Raw genomic sequence first — 21983 nt, forward strand, 5'->3', positions numbered from 1 at the left:
GCCCCTTGAAGTGATCCTTTCTATTGCCTTTTCTCAAAGATGATCAATTACCACCTCTCCAAAACACACACAAAAGGACAAACTGCTAAAGTGAAAGACTGGACCCCCAAAAGCATCAGGCCTCATAGATGAACAACTCAAAATGATGAATAGGAAACTTTCTCTTGTTCTCCCAACACAGAGACACATTTGGTACCAATCATCCGCTTTTTACACAGTGAATGGGCTTCTTGTCTGTATTGGACTACAAGTTGTGAGTTCTCTGAGCATAATTTGGTTTTTCTCCATAATTTATAAAATGTGCATTTTTATTTTTTTAAATTATATTTATATATTTATTTGGAAGGAGGCATGTCACAGCCCACACGTGTAGGTCAGAAGAAAAGTTTTGGGCATTGCTTCTCTCCCACCCCCATGGAGGTTCCGAGGACCAAAGTCAGACTGAGGTTTGGTGGCTGTCGCTTTAACTCACTGAGTCATCTCTCGGGCCTCAAGTATACATTATTACATTTCATATAATAACTGACACCTAAAACTTTGTAAAGCACTTTTAAGCATTTTATTTGGGTTTTGCAACCTTATGGAGAATATTACATAAAATACATTAAATTCCTGCCTATTTTTAAGGATAGGAAACTTTCATAGATAATACACACCAAAATGTTAATATCTAGTCAACAAGACCATAACCTCTGAAGATTATTTTCAATATATTTTTAAGATGAGGAACAGAGTTTTTCTTATGTTTCTAGTCCCAGTCCCTTCAATACACACACACACACACACACACACTCACAGAGAGAGAGAAAGAGAGAAAGAGAGAGAGAGAGAGCGCCAACTCTGACAAATTGGTTCAGCTTAATGATTAACTCCACAGTCATAACTGCTGAAAGAACACCCATACATCCACCCTATTTTTCAATTTTCAGTAGAATATTTAATGAATTTCCTAAGATAGTCAGCTATTTATTGTAAAATTGACGTTGCTTGGGTGGTTTTGCCTAACTGGAGACTGACATAAGTGTTCTGAGATTGTTTCATGTGTCTAGGTGATGATGTTTGATGGGTTACATGGACCAAATGAATCTTCAATTAATGGTATTTTCAATTTTCAACATCCCAATCGGGCTGTAACCCCACCGACCATAAGTTGAGGAATACATGTACCTGAGAATGATCTTTATAAAGCAAGCAATTAGGACAATTTATCAACCACAGATTCATCTGAGTAATTGATTTCTTGTTGTCTTATCATTTTCCATTAAATTTGCAACTCTTTTTAGCTTTTGGGTTTTAGTAAAGAAATGAAAACAGGAGAAAGTTAGTTAATTATACACAGAGTAGAGCTGATGCGCCCCAGTGTGAAGGATACGGATCGATTTCACTTCTTTTCTGTAATCCATTTGTATAAACTGAAAAGTTAACTTCCACTTAAATGTCTTTACAAACCAGGGCCACACCACCTTCCAGTCAGTCACAAATGCCAGTGCTACTGGTCAAGGACAATTCATAATTTAATTTTGGACTTTATTTTTGAGATGAGAATCTCACTATGTTGTCTAGGACAAGCCTTAAATCAGACTGAAGCAATCATGCCTCTGCCTCTGCCTGTCTCATACATTGTGTTATATTTTGTATTCTTAGGTAAAACATTAAAATTAAGTCATGCATTATATAATATTTTTATTCTTGTGTAAAACACATTGAAATATTAACATTTAGTAATATAGTATCATGATGTGTACAGATGACTTCCAGTACATTTAGGGGAAGGGATATGTTTTTCCTTTCTCAGCCCTCCCCTCTCTCTCTCTCTTTGGTTTCTCCCCAACTTAGGTGTAAGAAGCTGAGCTCTAGAGTTTGACCCCCTCCAGCAATGCTAGACACCAAAGCAGGATAGGATACCAGGAAACTAGATATTACATTTTCTCCCATCCCCTGAATAGTACCTTTATTCATTTATTTATTGAAATTGTTATTACATTTATACATGCCATTACAGATATATAAAGATCAGAGGATGACTTTCAGGAGTTGGTTCTCTTCTTCCACCACATGCATCCTAGGGAAACAAACTCAGGTTATCACACTTGGCAGCAAGTGCCTTTACCCACTGAGCTATCTCAGTGAACCTTATATGTATATACACACATCATATACATATACATTTAAATGTATTTTTGTTGCACTAAGGATTGAACCCAGGCTTCCAACACTGAGCAAGAGTCCTGCCCTGGGTGTTCTCTTTTCTTAAGCCTAGTTGAGAGTTTAATCAATTTCTTTTCCTTGTATTTATTAATTTTTTTAACCCTGCCAAATTCTATTCAAGAACATAGTTTGTAAGAATACATACACACACACACACACACACATACATATATATATTAAAAGGTGAGTTGAAAAATCTTATCTGAATCCACAACAGTCCCTGGTCCACTCTAATTTTTCAATAATTGCTTGTTTAATGAATGGGTGATGTTTAGAGTTCTCTATTAAAAAGCTTTTAAGGCATTATGGTCTAAATACTTAAACACAAGACCTAAAATTTAAGTTGGCTCAACTCACCAAACCTCAGCTTTATAGCGAAGCACAGTCTTGAAGCCAGAGAGAGAGAGAGAGAGAGAGAGAGAGAGAGAGAGAGAGAGAAAACAAATTATACTTTTAAATGATTAAGTCAGCCCTTGGAAAGCTGAACTGCCCTCTTGATAATTTGACAGATGTGGCCTTTGACTGGATCACTTTGTTTAGATTACAGTCACTTGTCTGAATGACAAAAAGAAAAAGGGAAAGAAAAAAAAAAGGTTCAGGCATATTGCTGGTTAGATTTCAGGATTTTTCCTTCCTTTTGCTCTAAGCATTTAAATAAAGAATCCAAAATTTTTGGCAAAGGCCAGAGCAGGAGCACAGCTATGACACAGGCACTTTCCCACCAAGCAATGAGTCAAGCAGGGCCTGTGGTGGCAAACACCTTTGCACCTTACCTCCTCTTCCTTTTTTCTCTTCCTCCTCCTCCTCCCCCTCCTCCTCCTCCACTACCACCACCACCACCACCTCCTCCTCCTCCTTCTCCTTCTCCCTTAAAAAACAAAACAAAAAACCAGGGTCTCACTATGCAACGCAGGCTGACAGGAATTTGTGATGTACACCAAGCTGTCTTGATGTCACAGATCTGCCTTCCTCTGCCTCCCAGGCCACACCCCTTGAAGGCACACTTACATTGGCCCCTTTTGTGGTGTCTCTTCACTCTGAACTTTCACATGTCAATCATCCAGATAGCGGTTTGTTTATTTGTTTGTTTTGTTTTGGTTTTGGTTTTGTTTTGTTTTTGCCAGAATAAGACAGGTGAGCACAGAGGCCCACTTTCACCCAGCTCCACTTGCTTCTGAAAAGCCACCATTGCTTTAGTCCAGAGATTCCTGTTCAACACATTCACCTCAGGCACACACTTTACTGCAATGTGAGGGGATTATGGGTAAAATCTGCTTCTTCTGGAGTCAGGCAACCTTGCTCAGGTGACTCAGCTTGGCCCTGCCTGCCGTTATCACTTCCCTTCCTGCTTGTTCTGCTTGTCCCTGGCTCAAGTTTTAGCCTCCGCTTCATAACAACTTGGGCAGTACTCAGCCCCAGGCAAGGGGCTCATGCAGGTTCTGCCTACTGAGGCCTTTTCTCTCTGTCTCAGCATCTCTAGTCGGCACCTCTGCAGTGGATGGCATCCTGTGTCCCATCTCTTACAACCCCTACTTCCCCTTTGGCCTACACCCAGTCTGTTCCTCTTGCCTCCCCCCAGCACTTGACCCTTGGCATGCATGACACCACTTTAGCATCTGCGCCTCCACTTGCAAACACAGAGACCAAGTGACAAACTTGATTTAGTTTGTGCTCAATGTCTTCTCTGTCTCTGTCAGTCTACTCTCCCCTAATGTACCTAGGCTTAGATCTTAAAATTCTACCATAAAACATGGAATTGGTAGCTCAGGAGATAGTTCAGTCAGGAAAGTACTTGAGACCTTGAATCCAAGCCCCAGAACCCATATGACATTAAATGTGCTTTTAATTTAGTGTACTATGACTGGAGAGGTAGAGGCCAATAAATCCCAGAGCGTGGATAGCAGGCTAGGCCAGGAAGAGACACAGTTTCAAAAATCCAGGCAGAGGGCATCTGAGGTGTGTCAGAGATGTTATTCTCTGGCATCTACATGCATGCATACACAACACACATATATACTCACATGAAGATTTTCATTTCCTAGACCATCAAAGGACTGTTTATTCCTTGGTCTAAAGACAGAGAAATATTGAGGTTATTATCCGTCTCCATCTCATAAACAAGATTCTTACTGGTTTTGTTTATACAGACAGACAGACATAACCTATGTATGTATGTATGTATGCATGTGTGTGTATATCACAATTGTTTTGGGGGGTTATCAAGGAATGAACAGGACTTGGCTTGTGCTGAGCCAGGGATCTGTCACAGAGCTATGCCATCAACCCATACCTTTCTCTGTGCATGTTTAAACACACAAACCCAAGTGGCTACCGAGATCCCCTCTCAGCCAATGCTCCATGGAAAGAGAATGTGTTTCCCATTCCCTAAAAAAGGTAGCACTGAACAAGTTCTTACAAGACACTCAGACTCTCAGATTTCCTGAGAAGCTTCTAACAGTAAAGTGTGAGCATCAATTACACGGAGGCAGCTTACATTCTCTAACAATTTATGCCTGTTTTCCAGACCAACTATGATTTCCAGACAGCTAGAATGCTTCTTCTATACTTTCCTAGGGTTTCTGGGTAAATAGGATAATAAATAAATAAAATAAATAATAAAGAGTTTGCTGTGAAAATTTAGAGGAAGAGAATAATGAGACCCTGGTAACTTGTTAGCTGTCATCACTGGTGGAGGCAGGTGCTCCTGCAGGACGCGGATCTTCCTGCACATTGCAGCACAGTAGCTGGCTCCAAAGCAGCACTGGTCCTTTAAAGGCAGCCCTGAGAGGACTAGACTAGTGCCCAGTGAATACTCCAGGGCCTTACAAGGAGGTGGTTCTGTTCGGTCCCACTGCTGTTCTGAGTAAGCGAGCCATCTGTCTCTTACTCAGCTTGTCCTCCTGATTTCAGTGTCCTCCTGACATCGTTTCGAGCTCCTAGTAGACACAACCGAGTTTATCCAGTAAAGGTGGTACGTTTTCCGCCTCTAGAATGCCAGTTCTTTACCACATTCTCCTGAATCTCATGCTAACTTTCAACCAACTTGAATCAACATGTCCTTAGGAAGCTATCGGAAGCCAATTTACTCGGTTAGTTCACATCAGTCTAAATAATTTCTCCTGACAGATTACTTCCGCTCTAAGCCCCAAGTATGTTTTAATCCTAGGCGAGTTATTGCTGAGGATAAATGATTTCGCATTTCTCATAAAGATGCCAGTCATTAAAGATATTAACACACATTCTTTCCCCTTGGGTGGAAGGGAGCTGTCGTTTTAGTAATGTTGGGCACGCCGGCCTTCCTATTGTCAAAGGCAGCAAATGATGAGAAAATCAATTTACTCTTTAGAATTAGTCAAGCGAGGAAGCCTCTGAAGTGAGGGGATGGGCAGGGTCTCGTCTGGCTTCAGGAATAACATAAAAGCTCAGTGTATATGTCGATAAAATGTTATGAGATTTTACAAGAGCTATTCCTACCCCCTTAGTAGAGGTTTGATGAGCAACAGATACGGCTGAAATGGGTCCTTGTTCTAATATTGTATGTTTATATATAGGTGACAGCACCAGAAAGACAAGGAGGTATGGTGAAGGTTGAGCCTCAGTGTTGGGAGGTCTGAAGATATCTATTTATTTTGTACAACAGAATCCAAGTAAACTTTGTTATTGAGGTTTTCTTTTTTGAGACAGAGACTGGCTATTTAGCCCAAGTTGACCTTTAACTAATTATATATAATGAGAGAGGAGAAAAAAGACACACATTGCAATTGCATATTCTCTCTCACTAGAGGGGGCCTAGATTTAACTCTACACATCCATAATTTGAAAACAGAAAGGTCACTATTTAGGAAGAAGACAGATACCATCTGGAGTAGGGGGCAGCATATGGGACAATGACAGGGGATAAATACAAGCAAAATAGAATGACAGGAAAATGTCACAAAGAAACCCAGTATAGAGGTACATGCCTTTAATCCCAGCACTTGGGAGGCAGAGGCAGGCCAATCTCTTGAGTTTGAGACCAGCCTGATCTACAGAGTGAATTCCAGAACAGCCAGGGCTACAGACAGAAATTTTGTCTTGGAACAGCCCCACCACCACTACACCCTCCAAAAAAAAAAAAAAAAAAAAAAAAAAAAAAAAACCAACAACAACAAAAAATCCAGTATTTCATACTCTTACTAAAACTAAACAAATTCAGTTAAAAAAACATAAACAACATTTTAAAAAGAACTCACTACTTAGCCTTGCCTACCCAATTCTGCAATCCTCCTGCCAACACTCCCAGAGTATCCCATGCCCAGATGCAGATGGGCTTTGCACGAACACTTTACATCTTTATTTTGAAGACTGAGACATAGAGGAAGGCACTTCAGGCCTTCTCATAACCCTCCAAGTGATCTGTATCCTGGCAGTGGCTTGCGGTTTTCCTTTCTCCACCCACAAAGGGAAGATTAGGTTGTTGTTCAAGAATGACAAGCATTTCATATTTGGAAATGACTAAATGATAAAGTGCCTGGATTCTATAGAAATACAAGGAGAGAAGATTAATTTCAAACCAAAGTCTAGTGCAAACATGACCTTTCCATTGTAAATCTCATGGCCAGGAAAGAAATTACATCGGAAGGTTTGTTTCTGGGGCTGAGAATTTGGGAATATATTAATAATAGGATGTCTCAGGTTTAAAAAAATGTTTATTATAATCTGCCATCTATGGAAATGAGAAAAATTCCTTCTGCTGCTTTTTCCTGGAAGAATGTAGTTAGTGGATTTAAATGACAGTCATGAAAGGGTCATCTTTTTATTCTTTGCCTCCAGGCAGGACTGGAGCTAAAGCTTGCTCAAAGAAAGGGAAAAAGCTACTGACCTCCCAGACCTCTAGGTGAGCAAAATACAAATTAAAAACAGCAGATGGCAAAGCTCAAGGGTGTAGAAATTAATAAAGGTTAGTTCTGGTTGACATTATTTGAGCTAAAATTTATTTCTACTTGTGAATAGCATAATGCTTAGCGAAAGTCTAAAGATGGTCTGTTTGGCAATAGGTCTGTGTAATAAATTCCTTTTAGTATTAGTATTAATGTCTGGTCATTGTTTTGTTCTCTTAGTTCCACCCTAGAGCTCTGGGGACATTTGAGCTCACAGCACTGGACGCTGAGCAGTGTAGATCCACTTAGTCATGTACTCACTGCCTGGGGGAGGAGGCTCGAGACCAGATGCACTCTGGGACTGGGAGTACAGTGAATCACAGAACTGGGGGAGGCTAGCTTTTTGTAGCTGGGACGGAGTGTCTGTGTCTAGCCAGAGAGAGCTTGCAGGGGAGAACAGGGTTGGCTCCTTTGACAAATTCCATGGCAGGACTGAGCTGAAGCCCAGGAAGCTGAGTTGAGTTGATGACTGGATGATGTATGCTGATCTGATTGACAGGGGGCCAAGCCAAGTGGAGAGTCTTTCCTTCTAGCTGGACTACAAATCGGGGAGAAACAGAGGAACTTGTGGGTTTGGGTTCAATGAGGCCCCAAGATATCAAACCTAGTCGCTTATACCACTAATACGAGTTGGAATGATGCCCAAAGAACAGACAAGCCAGCATGGGCAGAAGTCTGTGGAACCATGATCCATAATGAATCTTCCCTCCTTAATGATTGCTTCCCTCAGAGATTGTGTTCTATAGATGAAGAGTGGGTTACCACAGCCAGGCTTGGTATTCCCATTGGTAAAACAAAGGTTAAATGACTGTATTTCAAGATACTAGTAGGTTACTAATGCTCATTAGGGGACTGGGGTGATAGCTCTTTCACGGAACCTGAATTCTATCCCCAGCACCCATATGGTGGCTCACAACCATCAGTCCCAGAGGGTCCAATGCCCTCTTCTGCCTTCCAAGCTATTAAAAACAATGAATTTATAAAATTCTTAGGCAAATGGATGGATCTGGAGGATAGCATCCTGAGTGAGGTAACCCAATCACAAAAGAACACACATGATATGCACTCACTGATAAGTGGATATTAGTCCAGAAACTTAGAATACCCAAGATACAATTTGCAAAACTCATGAAACTCAAGAAGAAGGAAGATCAAAGTGTGGATACTTCAATCCTTCTTAGAATGGGGAACAAAATACCCATGGAAGGAGTTACAGAGACAAAGTTGGGAGTTGAGACTGAGAAAGGACCATCCAGAGACTGCCCTACCGGGGAATCATCCCATAAATAGCCTCTCCCTTTTAAACTTACATTCTCAGTCATTTACACATGGGAATTCTCAATCATTTAAACATGGAAGGGGAACCACAAACCGGTATAAGTCTATTACATACATACCCAGAACAACCAACTTGTGGGTAGGCTCTTCTGTAACTCAAAAGACACAGGTGAGATTCAGTCAAGCTGTAAGATGGATTCAATGCCATCCAGATTTGGTGGTGCATACCTTTAACAATCAATGGGGAGGCAGAGGCAAAGGAAGGCAGATCTCTGTGAGTTCCAGGACAGCCCTGGCTACAAAGTGAAACCTGATCTCAAACAAATTCAGTAAACTCACTAAGTTGGGCCATCAGCAGGATCTGACAAGGAGGGAGCTCTGGGAACAGTAGTCAGATGCATTGTGGACACTAAGACAGGAGAGAAATTGGGGTGAGCTTTTCCAGGGGAGCAGAGATTTGAGATGAGGAGCTGGAATGTGAGTGTAAGGTCCTAAACACAAGGACTGTTAAATCCACCTGTTGAGAGTGATTCATTTTCTAAGATGCTGTCGGGTAGGTGATACTGGAGGGCGGCACCGGAAGGGGAAAATTACTGTACAAACACAAACTGTGAGCTTTAAGTGACAGGATAGGAGTCTTTACACCAGGGCAGGAATGCCAAGAGCAGGCAAGGGTAATAATAATCTCTCAGCTCTTCCAAAGATCCTGAGTTCAAATCCCAGCAACCATGTGGTGGCTCACAACCACACGTAATGAGATCTGACGCCTTCTTCTGGTGCATTTGAAGCCAGCTACAGTGTACTTATGTATAACAATAAATAAATCTTTGGGCTGGAGCGAGCAGGGACTGAGCGAGCCGAGTTGACCGTAGCAAGTGGGGTTGTCCCGAGCAAGCAGAGGTCCTGAAAATTCCCAACAACCACATGAAGGCTTACAACCATCTGTACAGCTACAGTGTACTCACATAAAATAAATAGGTCTGGTGAGATGGTTCAGTGGGTAAGAGCACCCGACTGCTCTTCAGAAGGTCCAGAGTTCAAATCCCAGCAACCACATGGTGGCTCACAACCATCTGTAAAGAGATCTGATGCCCTCTTGTGGTGTGTCTGAAGACAGCTACAGTGTACTTACATGTAATAAATAAATCTTATAAAAAATAAATAAAATAAATAATCTTTTAGAAGGAGAGAGAGGGAGGGAGTTAGAGAGGGAGGGAGGGAGGGAGGGAGGGAGGGAGGGAGGGAGGGAGGAAGGAAGGAAGGAAGGAAGGAAGGAAGGAAGGAAGGAAGGAAGGAAGGAAGGAAGGAAGAAAGAAAATACAACAAAAAGCTAAGAAATGAGGACCATGGCAGGGAACTTTCTCAGATGACTCTGGCTTTGGGGGTGGGGAGTTGCTCTCACAAAGGAAAGAGCAGAGACCCAGACAAGTTTCAAACAGAACTCCACAGAGCACAGGAGACTCCCTGCAAACCACCATTAGGAAAAGGAGACCAGGAATAATGAGAACAGACAACCGGGTCCGGGTTTAAGAACGATCAGTGTTTACCAAGTACTTGGCCTCAGGAATGCCTGGTTTTCCAAAGCCCACATCTTCCTCATCCATTCAGTCCTGCCACAGCTACCTACTGTACTGGATGCTCCAAGCGCCAAAACCGCATGCCTGGAAACCCTGACTCCCTCCCCGCCCCCTCCCTCCCAGCCCGCCAGCTGCAACTCAGTTTGTTTGTGGAGGTTTGCATACTCCTATTGGGTTGCCTGTTGGTGGTTTTTTTTTTTCCCCCAGTCAGTTCAGCAGTGTCCCGAAATTCACCCCCAGTGGAACTTGTGCCTCTGCTCCTCCTCTTCTTGGAACTGCCTTTTGTTTGTCTGGCAGAGCTGGGTCTATGGGGGTGTGTGATGATAATAATACGCCGGGCTTATATAACTGCATCTTGCAAGCACTTCGCAGTCAGTCCCTAATGAATCTTGGAACTGGTGTCAGGTCGGGCAGTTTTATCTGCAAGTTGGAAATCCGAGGCCCAGAGGCCAGGAGAGAGGGCGGCTGGGATCAGAGGCCAAGCCTCCCTCCCTGGCTCCTGGAGCCCCGCAGAGGTCAGGGCGATAAGGAACAATGACTCTCCCATTCTGGAGGAGGAAGGAAGTCCCTGCTGCCACCTAATCTCTGCTCCTCTGCTTCTTCCCTGCTCCGGAGCCTTTTCTCTAGAGAAGACTTTCAAGGCGACTTTTGTAAGTATGATGATCTACTTTTGCTAGAAAGACGACAGGTTTTCCTTTCTGCCTCTTGTTCAGTTTATGTTTTTGTGATCCTACCCCTACATGAGATGCTTAGATGATGGAAAATGTGTCTCTAGCCAAAGTTCACCACCCTCCAGTTTGGGCTCTCCTAAAAATACTGGAAGAGAAAAAGATTTCAGACGATAATTCACTTGACAAAATAACACCCGGAAGAGGTTCTTAGATTGACCAGTGCATTCTAGTCTAGCCTAGCCTGGCTACATTACATGCAGGCTGGCTCGAAGTCCTCACAGGAAGGAACCTGGTTACTCACTTGGTTCATTGGGCAATGCAGAGATTGTAACTGTCTTCATTTTCAGTTTCTCTGTTTTGGCTACTCACAATTTCAGGTAAATATAATTGTTTGACATATCTTTTTATACTATGAAATAAACTTTCACACGAGGCTTGAAACTTTTGCTGGCTTCTGTAAACATAACAAACACAGTGACTTCAGTGGGCACGTTAGCTTTCGTTAATTTTTTTCACTGTAGACCAAATGGTTCAATATTAAAGACGCATGGACAAAAGCAACTTAAGTGCTGGCAAAGTCCAGAGCCAAATTATTAAACTTGCTCTCCATAAAGAATGCAGCATTCGTAAAATATTTAGCTCGGGGATGTGGTATGTGGCTTTTAGATGTCACCTCTCTCCAGCCCTGTAGAGCAACAGAAGTGAGGTGCACGCTCTGAACAGGTAGAACTACTGTTGCTAACTGAAGGCCATGGGAATAAAGTTCTGTTGGAGGTAATTGTATAATTTGCATTGGTAAGGCCATGACTGTATTTCCTCGTATCGTGAGAAATGGAAAATTATTATTACTCAATACTGTTTTGTGAAAGAAAACTTAGAAATATACAAGGATGCCTAAGGTTGAATGCTCTAAGCATTGTGATTAATCCACTAAGCAGTCATTTGCAGCACTAGACAAACTTGCGTCCTGTATAACAGAGTTTTGTGTGTGTGTGTGTGTGTGTGTGTGTAGCACTCTCTCTCTCTCTCTCTCTCTCTCTCTCTCTCTCTCTCTCTCTCTCTCTCTGTTTTACGTGCAAAATGGACCAAATATAAAGATTCCTTATCAAGTTTTAAAGGTTTCCTTTAAGGTAGATGTGGTGGAATGCCTGCAATTCCAGCATTCGGAAACCTGAGCCAGGAGGATCGTGAGTTCAGGACCAGCTGAAGATACACGGAAGAGCTTGTCACAGGAAAAAAAAATGCAAAAACAAATAAGTCAATTATTTCAATTAAATTTAAAAATCGTATTTAAATTATATTTCTACTTAAAATTATCTGTAACTATCAAGAAATTGTAAGATACAATTGAAACTGAGCCCTAGTTATCTTACCTCTAAATTGGAATGAAATCCATCAACATTCTATGTCAGGCAGGGTCTACAAAGACCAGCCCTGTCATCTCAACCTTAGCCTCAGTTACAGCAGAGGGGACACAGACAGAGAAGATCCAGATCGGAGTTTGTGTCACTGTCACCTGAGGACCAGCAGTAAGATAAGGCAGCAATAAGACCTCTATGAAATGAGACAAAACTACATATCCCCAGGGGATGCGTGTTGGAAGGACGAAAAGGAAGTACACAGAGAAGTATCTAGTGCAGTTAGAAATACAGAAAAGTATCTAGCAAGGAAATCATATAAAAAAGTATTTAGCAAGGAAGTAATATAAAAAAAGTTATCTAGCACGGGAAGTAATGTAATATAGAAAAGTATCTAGCATGTAGTTTGAAAACTGCGCTATTTTAGTACATTTGGTGCTTTCCTGTTTGTTCTTGCTTTCATCTTTTTTTTTTAAAGATTTATCTTTATTTTTATGTGTGCCTTTGGACCTCCTGGAGCTAGAGTTACAAGTGATTATAAAATACCTGATGTGGATGCTGGGATTTGAACTTGGGTCCTCTGGAAGAGCGAGTAGTAAGTGCTCCTTCCAAAGTCCTGAACCATTTCTCTAGCCCCTGCTTTCGTCTTTTACTTCACCTCTACTATGGATAGATGGCACGCTGTGTTAAGCAGTAGCAATACTCAGGTGGGTAAAGTGTCTTGTCTTAGAAGAGTCGTTGTTCTGAGGAACAGACCAAAACAACAGATAATCCCATAATAGTTAGCTTTTTTTATATATACCTGAAAAGGAATTGTGTTCAGGATTGAGAGAAGATGCCCAATTCATACTGTTACTTCTGCCTGAGGAAGCCAGGACCTTTCACAAGGTGATGGTGATGGGCTGGGCTTCAAACAATAAGCAGCTGATGGGAAGAACTTTCCAGAAAGGAAGAGCCCTGATGAACAGTACAGAGGGGTAGACTAGTCTATGAACTAGTCATGGCCTGGTTATTGAATCCAAGAGAGATATGTCAGCACAATGTTAATTCTAGTGAGGCACACATCCACAGACTCGCTTCTGATCTGCAATCTATAGTTCCACCGGAGTATATTACTAAGAGACTTGCAGGTATTATTACTTTATGTGCACAGGTATTTTGCCTGTATATGTCAGTAAAGGTACCAGATAACCCATAATTGGTGCTACAGACAGTTGTAAGCTGCCATGTAGGGGCTGGGATTTGAACTGGGGTCTTCTAGAAGAGCATCCAGTGTTAACTGACTGAGCCGTCTCTCCAGTCTCTGATAGTGTTAATTCCTCTGGCTGCTGTTCCTGCAGCAAACCCAGGTCAGTGAGGGAAGCGCCTGTGGCCCAGAACTCCTACTCCTCCATGGCCACTATTTTGGGGTCTGCTTTTCAGTCAAAGAAGAGACAAAAGAATTTTTGTAGAGCTGGGAAATGGAAAGCAGATGTGATTCATAGTTTAGAAATATTCTTGCTTATTTGTATTCGTGGTACGGGAGATGAAGTCTAGGACCTTCTAAATGCTAGGCAAGGATTCCACCCCAGAACTACACCCCGAGTCCTAGAAAGATGTTGTCTGTGTCTCCTATTGACCATATGAAGTATGGGCTGTGCGAAGGCCAGTGAGTAGAACTCTGCAAACTAGGAGAACTGAGAAGAGATCATTGCCATCAAATGGGAGGTGTGGGGCCTGGGCTCTGAAGGTGGACAACAGACGAAGATTCCAGACATTTTTCGAAGGTATAATATTCATAGCATGGGCCTGGATGAGCAGAATGAAGGGACAGAACATTTCTAATGTAGTTTCAGATGTAGGCAGCTGAATGAGTAACTAGCTAGAGGAGGACACAATGGAGCAAAAGGTGCAAGCTGAGAATAGAGTTCACTGACATTGGCAGTGTTGTTAGTAAGGAACTGTACCATTGAATAAAGATAGAGGGGTGTGTGTGTGTGTGTGTGTGTGTGTGTGTGTGTGTGTGTGTGTCTGTGTGTGTGTTTTAAGATGTGTATTTAAGTGTGTAAGTGTGTGTGAGCACATGCATGTATTTATGTGCATGTAAGTGAGGGATGTGTACATAAGCTTTTAAGTATGTGTCTAAGTGTGGGGGTGTGTAAATGTGTGTAAGCACATGTAAGTGTGTGTGTGGTGTGTGTGTGTGTGTATACCAGAGGACATCCTGGGTTGTTTGTCTTCCTCAGGCACTGACTGTATCCACCTTGTTTTATTTTGTTTTGTTTTGGAGACAAGGTCTCTCACTGGGACCTGGGACTCACCAGTTAGGCTAAGCTGGCTAGCCAATCAGCTCCTGGGATCCTCCTAGCACTGGTATTACAGGCTCATACCATTGCTTGGCTTTTTATTCTGGAGCCTGGAGAGTGATCCCTGGTGCTCACCCAAATGGCAATGCTTTGTTGACTGAGCTATCTCCCCTGCTTCATCTTAAAAACAGCTTTTTAAGAGTATAAAATTAGCAGACTTTCCTCTCTATGCAATGCTAAGTAGGGAGGTAAATACTAATCCGTCTTATGTGTTAGTGTTCCCAAGAAAAGTCTGTATCCGGGCTCACTAGATTTGCTGCTTTACTCTTGGTCCCTGCTGTCTGTCTAGGGGACTGTGTTCTCATTGACTTCACAAGAGAAAGGCCATGTCTAGGTGCCCTTAGTTTAGCCTTAAAAGAAAGAATATTTGCTTTCACCTTGCCATGAGCACTGAGCAGAGTGGAGCACTTTCTGGAGCATCATATATTCAAGATTTGGTGCTATTTGCCCATCCAAAAGAAGGCTTCTCCCTAGGTGGCTTGCGCTTCACTTTGGAGGAGGCACCCCAAGACCAAAGCTTGTATTTCATTACCTGGCACAGAAGAGGACTGCAACCATTTCTTCTGAAGTCCACCAGCCAGGTCGAGGCACTCCTCAGTAAAGTGTGGGAGTACAGAGGAGGGACTGGTGACATTTATAATTGACTTCTTTAAGGACTTATTATTTAAGTCTATGTATATGGGGAGAGGCAGATGATGCCAGAGTTCTTGGAATCACTTGGGATAGTTAACCGGTGGTTATGATCTGCTTAGGTGGGAGAGGAGAACCAAACTCAGGACTTGTGTAAGAGCACTGAGGACTTACTCACTACGAACTCCATCTCCATCCAGCTGCGGCCGTTGGGAGGCAATTTAACATTTTAGGCAAACAGAACGGCCTGCTGAACAGACAGGAAGCTGAGACTTTTTCCAGTCTTGGGGGTCTGATTACTTGATAACCTTGGGTTTCTCAAACACTTTCACCCTTCCTATGCTCAGCACTCAATCTTCTATGACAAAGCATCTCGAATTTCCTGGATTTCTGAGCTCATGCCCCACATGAACGGGGCAGAGTAAATGCCATTGATTATGAAAGAGACTTAGCCCCAGACATTGTGGCTCGACTTGTAAACTTGTATACTATTTCCTCTCAGTAGGTGAACTGTTTAAGCACTGATTTTAAAGGGATTTCTACCTCTAACACAAAATTTTTAAAAATCATTTCTTAGATGGTGTTTGATTATAATCTAAATCTGAGCTGATGGGTCATTCCAACCTCCCAGTGACTAAAGCTTTGAAAATTATCTTTGACTTTTGGGGGAATTGGGGGATGAGATTGAAACCAAACTTTACAAATGTTTGACAAGTGTTCTGTCATGACGTTGTACCTCACCCTGTCTGATTTTTGATATGATGGAAATGTTCCAGTTTTTGCCAAAATGACTTTTTGGGTTTTTTTGTTTTTGTTAGGGTTTTTTTTGGGGGGGGAGGTTGGTTTTTTTCCAGACAGGGTTTCTCTGTGTAGCCCTGGCTGTCCTGGAACTCACTCTGTAGACCAGGCTGGTCTCGAACTCATAAATCCGCCTGCCTCTGCCCCTCCAGTGCTGGGATTAAAGGCGTGTGCCACCAACGCCCGGCCAAAATGACTTATTGCATGGTGGGAAAAAGACTCTAAGGCTAGATGTGTAGCTGTGGAAGAACTTGCCTAGCATGAGTGAAGCTAATCTTTTGACCTCTACACACAGCATGCCATATGCATATGGGCACATGTGTGGACATGGGTACACAGACACACACAGAGAATCTAATTCAAAATTAAAAAAATAATGAACAAATATAAGACGGATGATATATATCTTTAATTCCAGTACTTGAGAGGCTGAGGTATTGTGCACCCCAGGTTAGCCTAAGTAGAAATTATCAGGCCAACCTAGACTATGCAGCAAGACTTTATCTTTAAAAAACGAAGAAAAGAGAAGGGAGCAGGAAGGATGAAGTGAAGCAGGGAAAGAGAAAGGCAGGAAGATTGGCATGAGGTAAATAGTGCATTCCAGGCCAACCTGGGCTACAGAATAAAAACCTGCCACACGCTCCTGAAATGAAGAGAAACGGAAAACAAATAGAGAATGATAAAGAGAAAGAAGTTGAGTGTGGTGATTTATGGCTCCAATTCCAGCACTTGGGAAGTTGAGGCTGGGGAATTTCTGTGAATTCTTGACCATTCTGGGCTGCATAGTAAAATTCCAGATAAACCTGCTCTACGGATTAAGGCCCTGCCTTACCTCTCCCATAACAAAGAGAAGGGGGAGGGGAAGAGGATCAAGAGGCAGGAAAGAAAGATAATGTTGGAGATTCTCAAAGGCACAAGGAGGGGTAGAAAGAAAATACAGTTTAGTATGTGGTACCACCTGACCGGTCCACAAAGAGACCCTGCAGGCAGCAGAGGCTTCCTGAACTGCTAGTGAGTCCTCCGTGATTTCTCTGGGTATGGGATGCTTGCATGGTTATGCTGACCAGGGTTTCCTCCATGCAGGTTGCTTGAGCCACAGTGCTTGCCTCTGTAGCGTCAGAAGCTCAGATGAACTCAGACACCTGAGTGCAGAGCATGCTTAGTTACAGGCTCTATGGAAAGCTGGACGCTCCTCCACTCTCTCTTGGGTTTGGATTCTGAAGTTCTCATGTTTTCTGGTCTCATGTCATTGTATCTGAAGTAATCCTCTCACATGAACACACCACTCACCACGCCAGGATTTGTGTGGTTTGGTGCAATTTTCTACTGAGGACATTTTTGGCGTTTAGACCATCCTTTAGGGAAAGCAGTTTGGGACAACTTTCCAGGGTCAAAGGATCCAGGGAAGAATGCTCTTTAGCAGCAAGACTGAGCCACTAATGGGAGACAATAAAAGAACATCTACCTGCATAAGGAGAACCCCCCACTGAGCCGTTCCTAATTGTGTCTGTGCAGTATGCAAAGAAAGAAAAGTCTAAAACAGCTTACAAAAAAAAAAAAAAATCCATCACCAACACAGCATCTCTAACCTTCCACCAAAGCCTGGGGGCTTAAGGATATTTCTCTGCAGTAAAATCTGATGAGCTGGTGAGGCTGGGAAACCAGAAATGCTCTGTTTCTGAATATCTGACACTTGGGACAAGAACAGAGCAGAGTTCAGTCACCTAGTTCTGCACCAGGGACCCAAAAGCACAGTGGCACAAATTGGCTGACCCAAGCTTGGCAGCTAGAAAACTAAGTTCTACTTCTCTGAAGATTACCAGTAGGTAAAAGTCTGGTATTCTTCTGTGGATGGCAACTTCTAATCAACTGGCATATATGCCCATCCCTTACAGACATTAGGACCAAGATTTCAGAAGTCTTTCACGTCTCACCTAGCACATCATTCTAGGAACATAACAACAGACTCAGGAACACAGTTACATACATGCACATGCACATGCATACCTCATATAACACTTGAGTCTTGAGCCAAGTGATTGCTTATAGAAATTGTCTAACTTTGGAAAGAGAAATGGCAAGTGTCTCAAATCAAGACTACCCACTTCCTAATTTAGTTTCACAGTCGGCCAAGAACTAATTCTTAATTTTACATCTTTCCAAAAAATGGTTTGCTTTTATTTTATGTGTCTGAGGTTTCTGCCTGCACGTATTTTCATGCGCCATCTGTGAGTAGTGATGACCAAGGCCAAGAAAGAACACTGGATCCCCTAGCACTGCAGTTATAGACAACTGTGAACCAGCATGTGGGTGCTAGGGATCCAGGTCCTCTGCAAAAGCAGCCAGTGACAGTAAGTGCTGAGCCATCTCTGCAGCCACTAATATTATAGCTTTTAATACTATTAAAATTGGTTATTTTTTAACCAAATGTGAACAAACTCTAAGCCAAACCAAGGATCAATATGCAGTTCAGATCCTGACTGCCTGAGTTTATAGTGATGATCAGTTACCACCCTGCAGTTAGCAGAGCTACACACTGTGGCAAGAGGGTAAGATGGAGATGCAGCCTATGACCTAGCCCTCCATGAACAATCTTCAAAGCTGACAGGAGAGATAAGGCAATAACAGAGTGCTATATTACATCTCAGGTTCTATGTGCTGATAGCAACAAGTGAAAACAGAGGTTGCCAAAGGGGAACCTGTGCTGGTGCAAGGGATGTGGAATAGAGAAAAGAAGGCATTTTAGGCCAGGAACAACAAGCATAAAACCTGGGAGAAGAAAGATACTGTGGTGCTTTGAATGAATGAATGAGTAAGTGAATAAATGAATGAATGGCTCAAATAGGCTCATATGTTTGAATACTTGGTCTTCAGTTTATAAAACTGTTTGGGATGTATGACCTTATTAGAGGAGCTCTAAATATGGTCTTGGGAACAATGTTGAGGTTGCAAAAGACTTATTTCCTAGTATCTCTGTGCCCTTCGTGTGGGTCAGGATGTGAATTCTTAGCTGCGGCCACTACAGTGCCTTTGCTCGGTTGTCATGGACTCCAACTCTCTGAAACTGTAAGTGAATGAAAGGTTTTCTCTAATGACTCATCTTGGTCATGGTGTCTTATCATAACACTAAAAAAGTACTAAGACAACAAGCTGAGGAACTGCTGCCAAGGAGATCTTTAGTCACATCTTATCCTGGACAACTGGTCTTAGAGTCTCACCTTGGTTTATGTTACCAGACAAAATTATCAAAGCTGGGGTACAGGTGCCATGTCTGTAATCTCAGCGTTTAGGCACCTAAGTCAAGACAGTTGATGAGAGCTCAAGGCCACCCAGTTGGCATAGTGAGTTCTGGCCAGTCTGAACTAGAGAATGATACTCTACTGCAGCTCTCCATTTCCTCGGTGGTCACTGGACACCAGTCTGTGGTTCCATGTTTCTGCCTCTCACTGCTAGGATATCAGAACACTGCTCAGGGAAACACAGAGTGCTAGGCTACTTTCCTTTCTCCCTGTTGGGGTGTCGGGCTTGTGAGACAAAGCCATACTGCTCTTCAAAAGGGTAGAGGCTAATAACTCGCTCCATGTCACATAACCAGAAAGTGTTATCACTGGGATCCCAACATCCTCCCACAGAAGTGTGGCCAGATCAGTGTCAGAAAACATGTAGGTTATCTTGATGTTATACTATGCCAACCTGACCACAACCAGCATCCTACATCACAGCAGAGAGTGGATGCTTACTGCTCTGAGGGTAGAGCCTAAAACTGCCCACACTTAACCAGAGCAAGAGGATGCAGGTCTGGGGAGGCAAAGGATCTGCACCCATGGCCTCTGAGGGTCCCTCTGTTTACGCCAACATACAATTGTACTCACCTATGGGAAGGTAAGAAAGCTTTAAGCTCTACATAAAATTTCTCTTTAACACTGTTGTTTTCATGAGAAAGAGACTTTAAAGGCACAGGACATATTGGATTGTTAAATGATGTGACATTTTCCTATTCTATCCTATTATTTCCTCATCTGACTTATACATTGTACATAAGGACCATGTACGTGTTAAAGTGTGATGTGAAATGCTTCCTGAAAGATACCAAAGCAAGTGCTGCTTCTCGGGTGAAGTGGCTACATTTACTGTAGACACATTTCCACCTGTTGTAAGTGCATAGTAGAAACAAGCTGAACCTCTTGTAAAGGCCCGCTGTGCTACTCATCAAATAACAGCTTTGGAAAGATTCTATGATTCAGCGCATTTTCCCACAACCTGAAATTAGACGTCCCTCAACTTTTAAATTTGGGACACACTGTAAATCTTTTAAAAAGGAACTCTCCTTTATTGAGTGTATGAAACCCAAGCAAAGAATAATATGAAATGGTACTACTGGAAGCTGAAATGGAAGCTTCTAGAACAGGGCTGAATTACCCAGTATGTTTCAAAGAATTAATGTGTGGTTGTCACAAGATTACGCCTAACGATACTCTCCTTTGGATCCTGTGAAAGGGTGACATCTGAGAGATGAGAGAAATTGCTGGTTTGTTCTCTGTCACAGGTGCTGAGGGCCAGCCGCCATCAGCTTGAGAAGGTGAATTTGGCAAATGACATGAAGATTCTTCAAGGCAGAATCCTTGCAGGGAAGCTTCAAAGGTACTCATCAAAGCTTTGTCTCTTAACTAATTGAACCAGGGCCTACCTGAGCACTGTGTGCCACTTTGACTAGGGGTTAGGGACGTTTAAGAGCTAACAGGAATCAGAGCCTGTGGTCCAACCCATTCCTATGCCATTCCCCATCTTGGTGGAGAGAGCCAAGAGAGGCCTTGAAGGTAGCAGCGCCATATCTTTGAGATCAGTCCTCAGGTGTGCCACAAATAGTACATAATAAATAGGACTCCAAAGAGACACACGACTTAACATCATATGGTGTTCAAAAACTAGGTAGATTTCTGCTTCTCAAGAGTCAAGAAATGAATGGCAGGCCAGCCACCCACCTCAGCCATCCCAGGGTACTGCAGTGTCAGGAGTGCACAGATGTCACCCATCCTGTCCACAGCTTGTCTTCATCCTTTCTTATTTGCAAGGATGAGGGGTAGGACCTAAATGGCGTGGGAGCGGGGAGACCTGTGGGAGCTGCCACAGCAATTAGACATTGGTCCCTAGAACACCCCGAGAAGGTGGATGTCTAGGGGTCTACACTCCAAGGAGTTGTTCCTCAAATGTCCAGTTCAACCTCAGCCCTAGCTTATGCTTTTGGTCTCAGATTTCTCCTCTTTAGCATCATCCTTCATCCTTTGGTTTTCCTTCAAAGGCTTGCATTGAGCCAGGTTGTCTTGGAAACAGTCCTCTAATCACTAGAAAGTCCATGAATCTCACACAGGAAGAGAAAACAAAACAAAGTCATTCTGTCTGGATTTCAGGTCTGTCTTCTGAGGGGGATTTTTTTATTCCATTTCCCTATTTATGACAAGTGAAAGGGGAATGGTTGAAAGGTTCTTGCCACCCAGGGTGACTCAAGTGTCTTAGTATTCAATCTCAGACAATCTCCACCAGTTTCTCTGTCTGGGACATCACAATAACAGTCAGGCTACTCCACCTGTCATCTGCAAGTGGAGTAAACAGAAAGTGAAGTTGTTAGAAAAGAGCGCTCCTTATGTCAAAGCTGGCAGCAGCTGGGAAAGGTCGCACAGGCCTACAATCCAGGATCCAGAAGATGAGGAAATATTGTATCCAGAGTGCCAGGCCAGGGAGTCTACCTGGCAACACTTAGTCTCAAGAAAAGCAGATGCTGCTGCATACTGGAGGAAGTCATTCCCAAGCAGAAAATCCCATGCTTTCTCCTAAGGCACATGCGTAGAAGAAACTTCTCTCCTCCATCTCTTTGTGAACCTTGAGGCCAATGTGTCTGCGTTTCTCTGAGACCAAGGCTGCTGTCAGGTATGATGCCACTGAAAATCAGCGACAGAGGAGATGAAAACCGCTGCTACTGAAGCCCACTACCCCATAGCATCTTAGGTTGTCCCATATTATGAAATGGACGAGTTTCTGGAATTCTATTGCTTTTTCTGAGCAGTGACTTCTCATTTCACACTTTCCTCTCTTTAATGAGAAATTCTCCCCTTTAAGTCTTGTACTCTTTTTGGTTTTAGTGTTTTGCTGTTTGTTTGTTTGTTTGTTTGTTTGTTTGTTTGTTTGTTTTATGAGGAAGTGG

General features: G+C 42.7%; 1 protein-coding gene across 6 annotated transcripts in view; it reads left to right on the forward strand.

The window, feature by feature from the left end:
* Sulf1 (sulfatase 1) overlaps nucleotides 1-21983 on the forward strand; it is a 165088-nt gene that overhangs the window by 14976 nt on the left and 128129 nt on the right. For 3 of the 6 annotated variants that reach the window (XM_021155418.2, XM_021155402.2, XM_029479758.1), the window contains exon 2: nucleotides 20331-20425. The exons of 1 other annotated variant lie outside the window; for it this stretch is intronic. The gene's annotated coding sequence lies outside the window, so the exon portion shown is untranslated. Of the gene's footprint in view, nucleotides 1-10349; nucleotides 10633-20330; nucleotides 20426-21983 lie in introns of those variants that run through there. 2 more of the 6 variants (XM_021155395.2, XM_029479769.1) reach the window with 2 other exon arrangements.

The sequence above is a fragment of the Mus caroli genome, chromosome 1 (assembly GCF_900094665.2).
Source record: "Mus caroli chromosome 1, CAROLI_EIJ_v1.1, whole genome shotgun sequence".
Classification (NCBI taxonomy): Eukaryota; Metazoa; Chordata; class Mammalia; order Rodentia; family Muridae; genus Mus; species Mus caroli.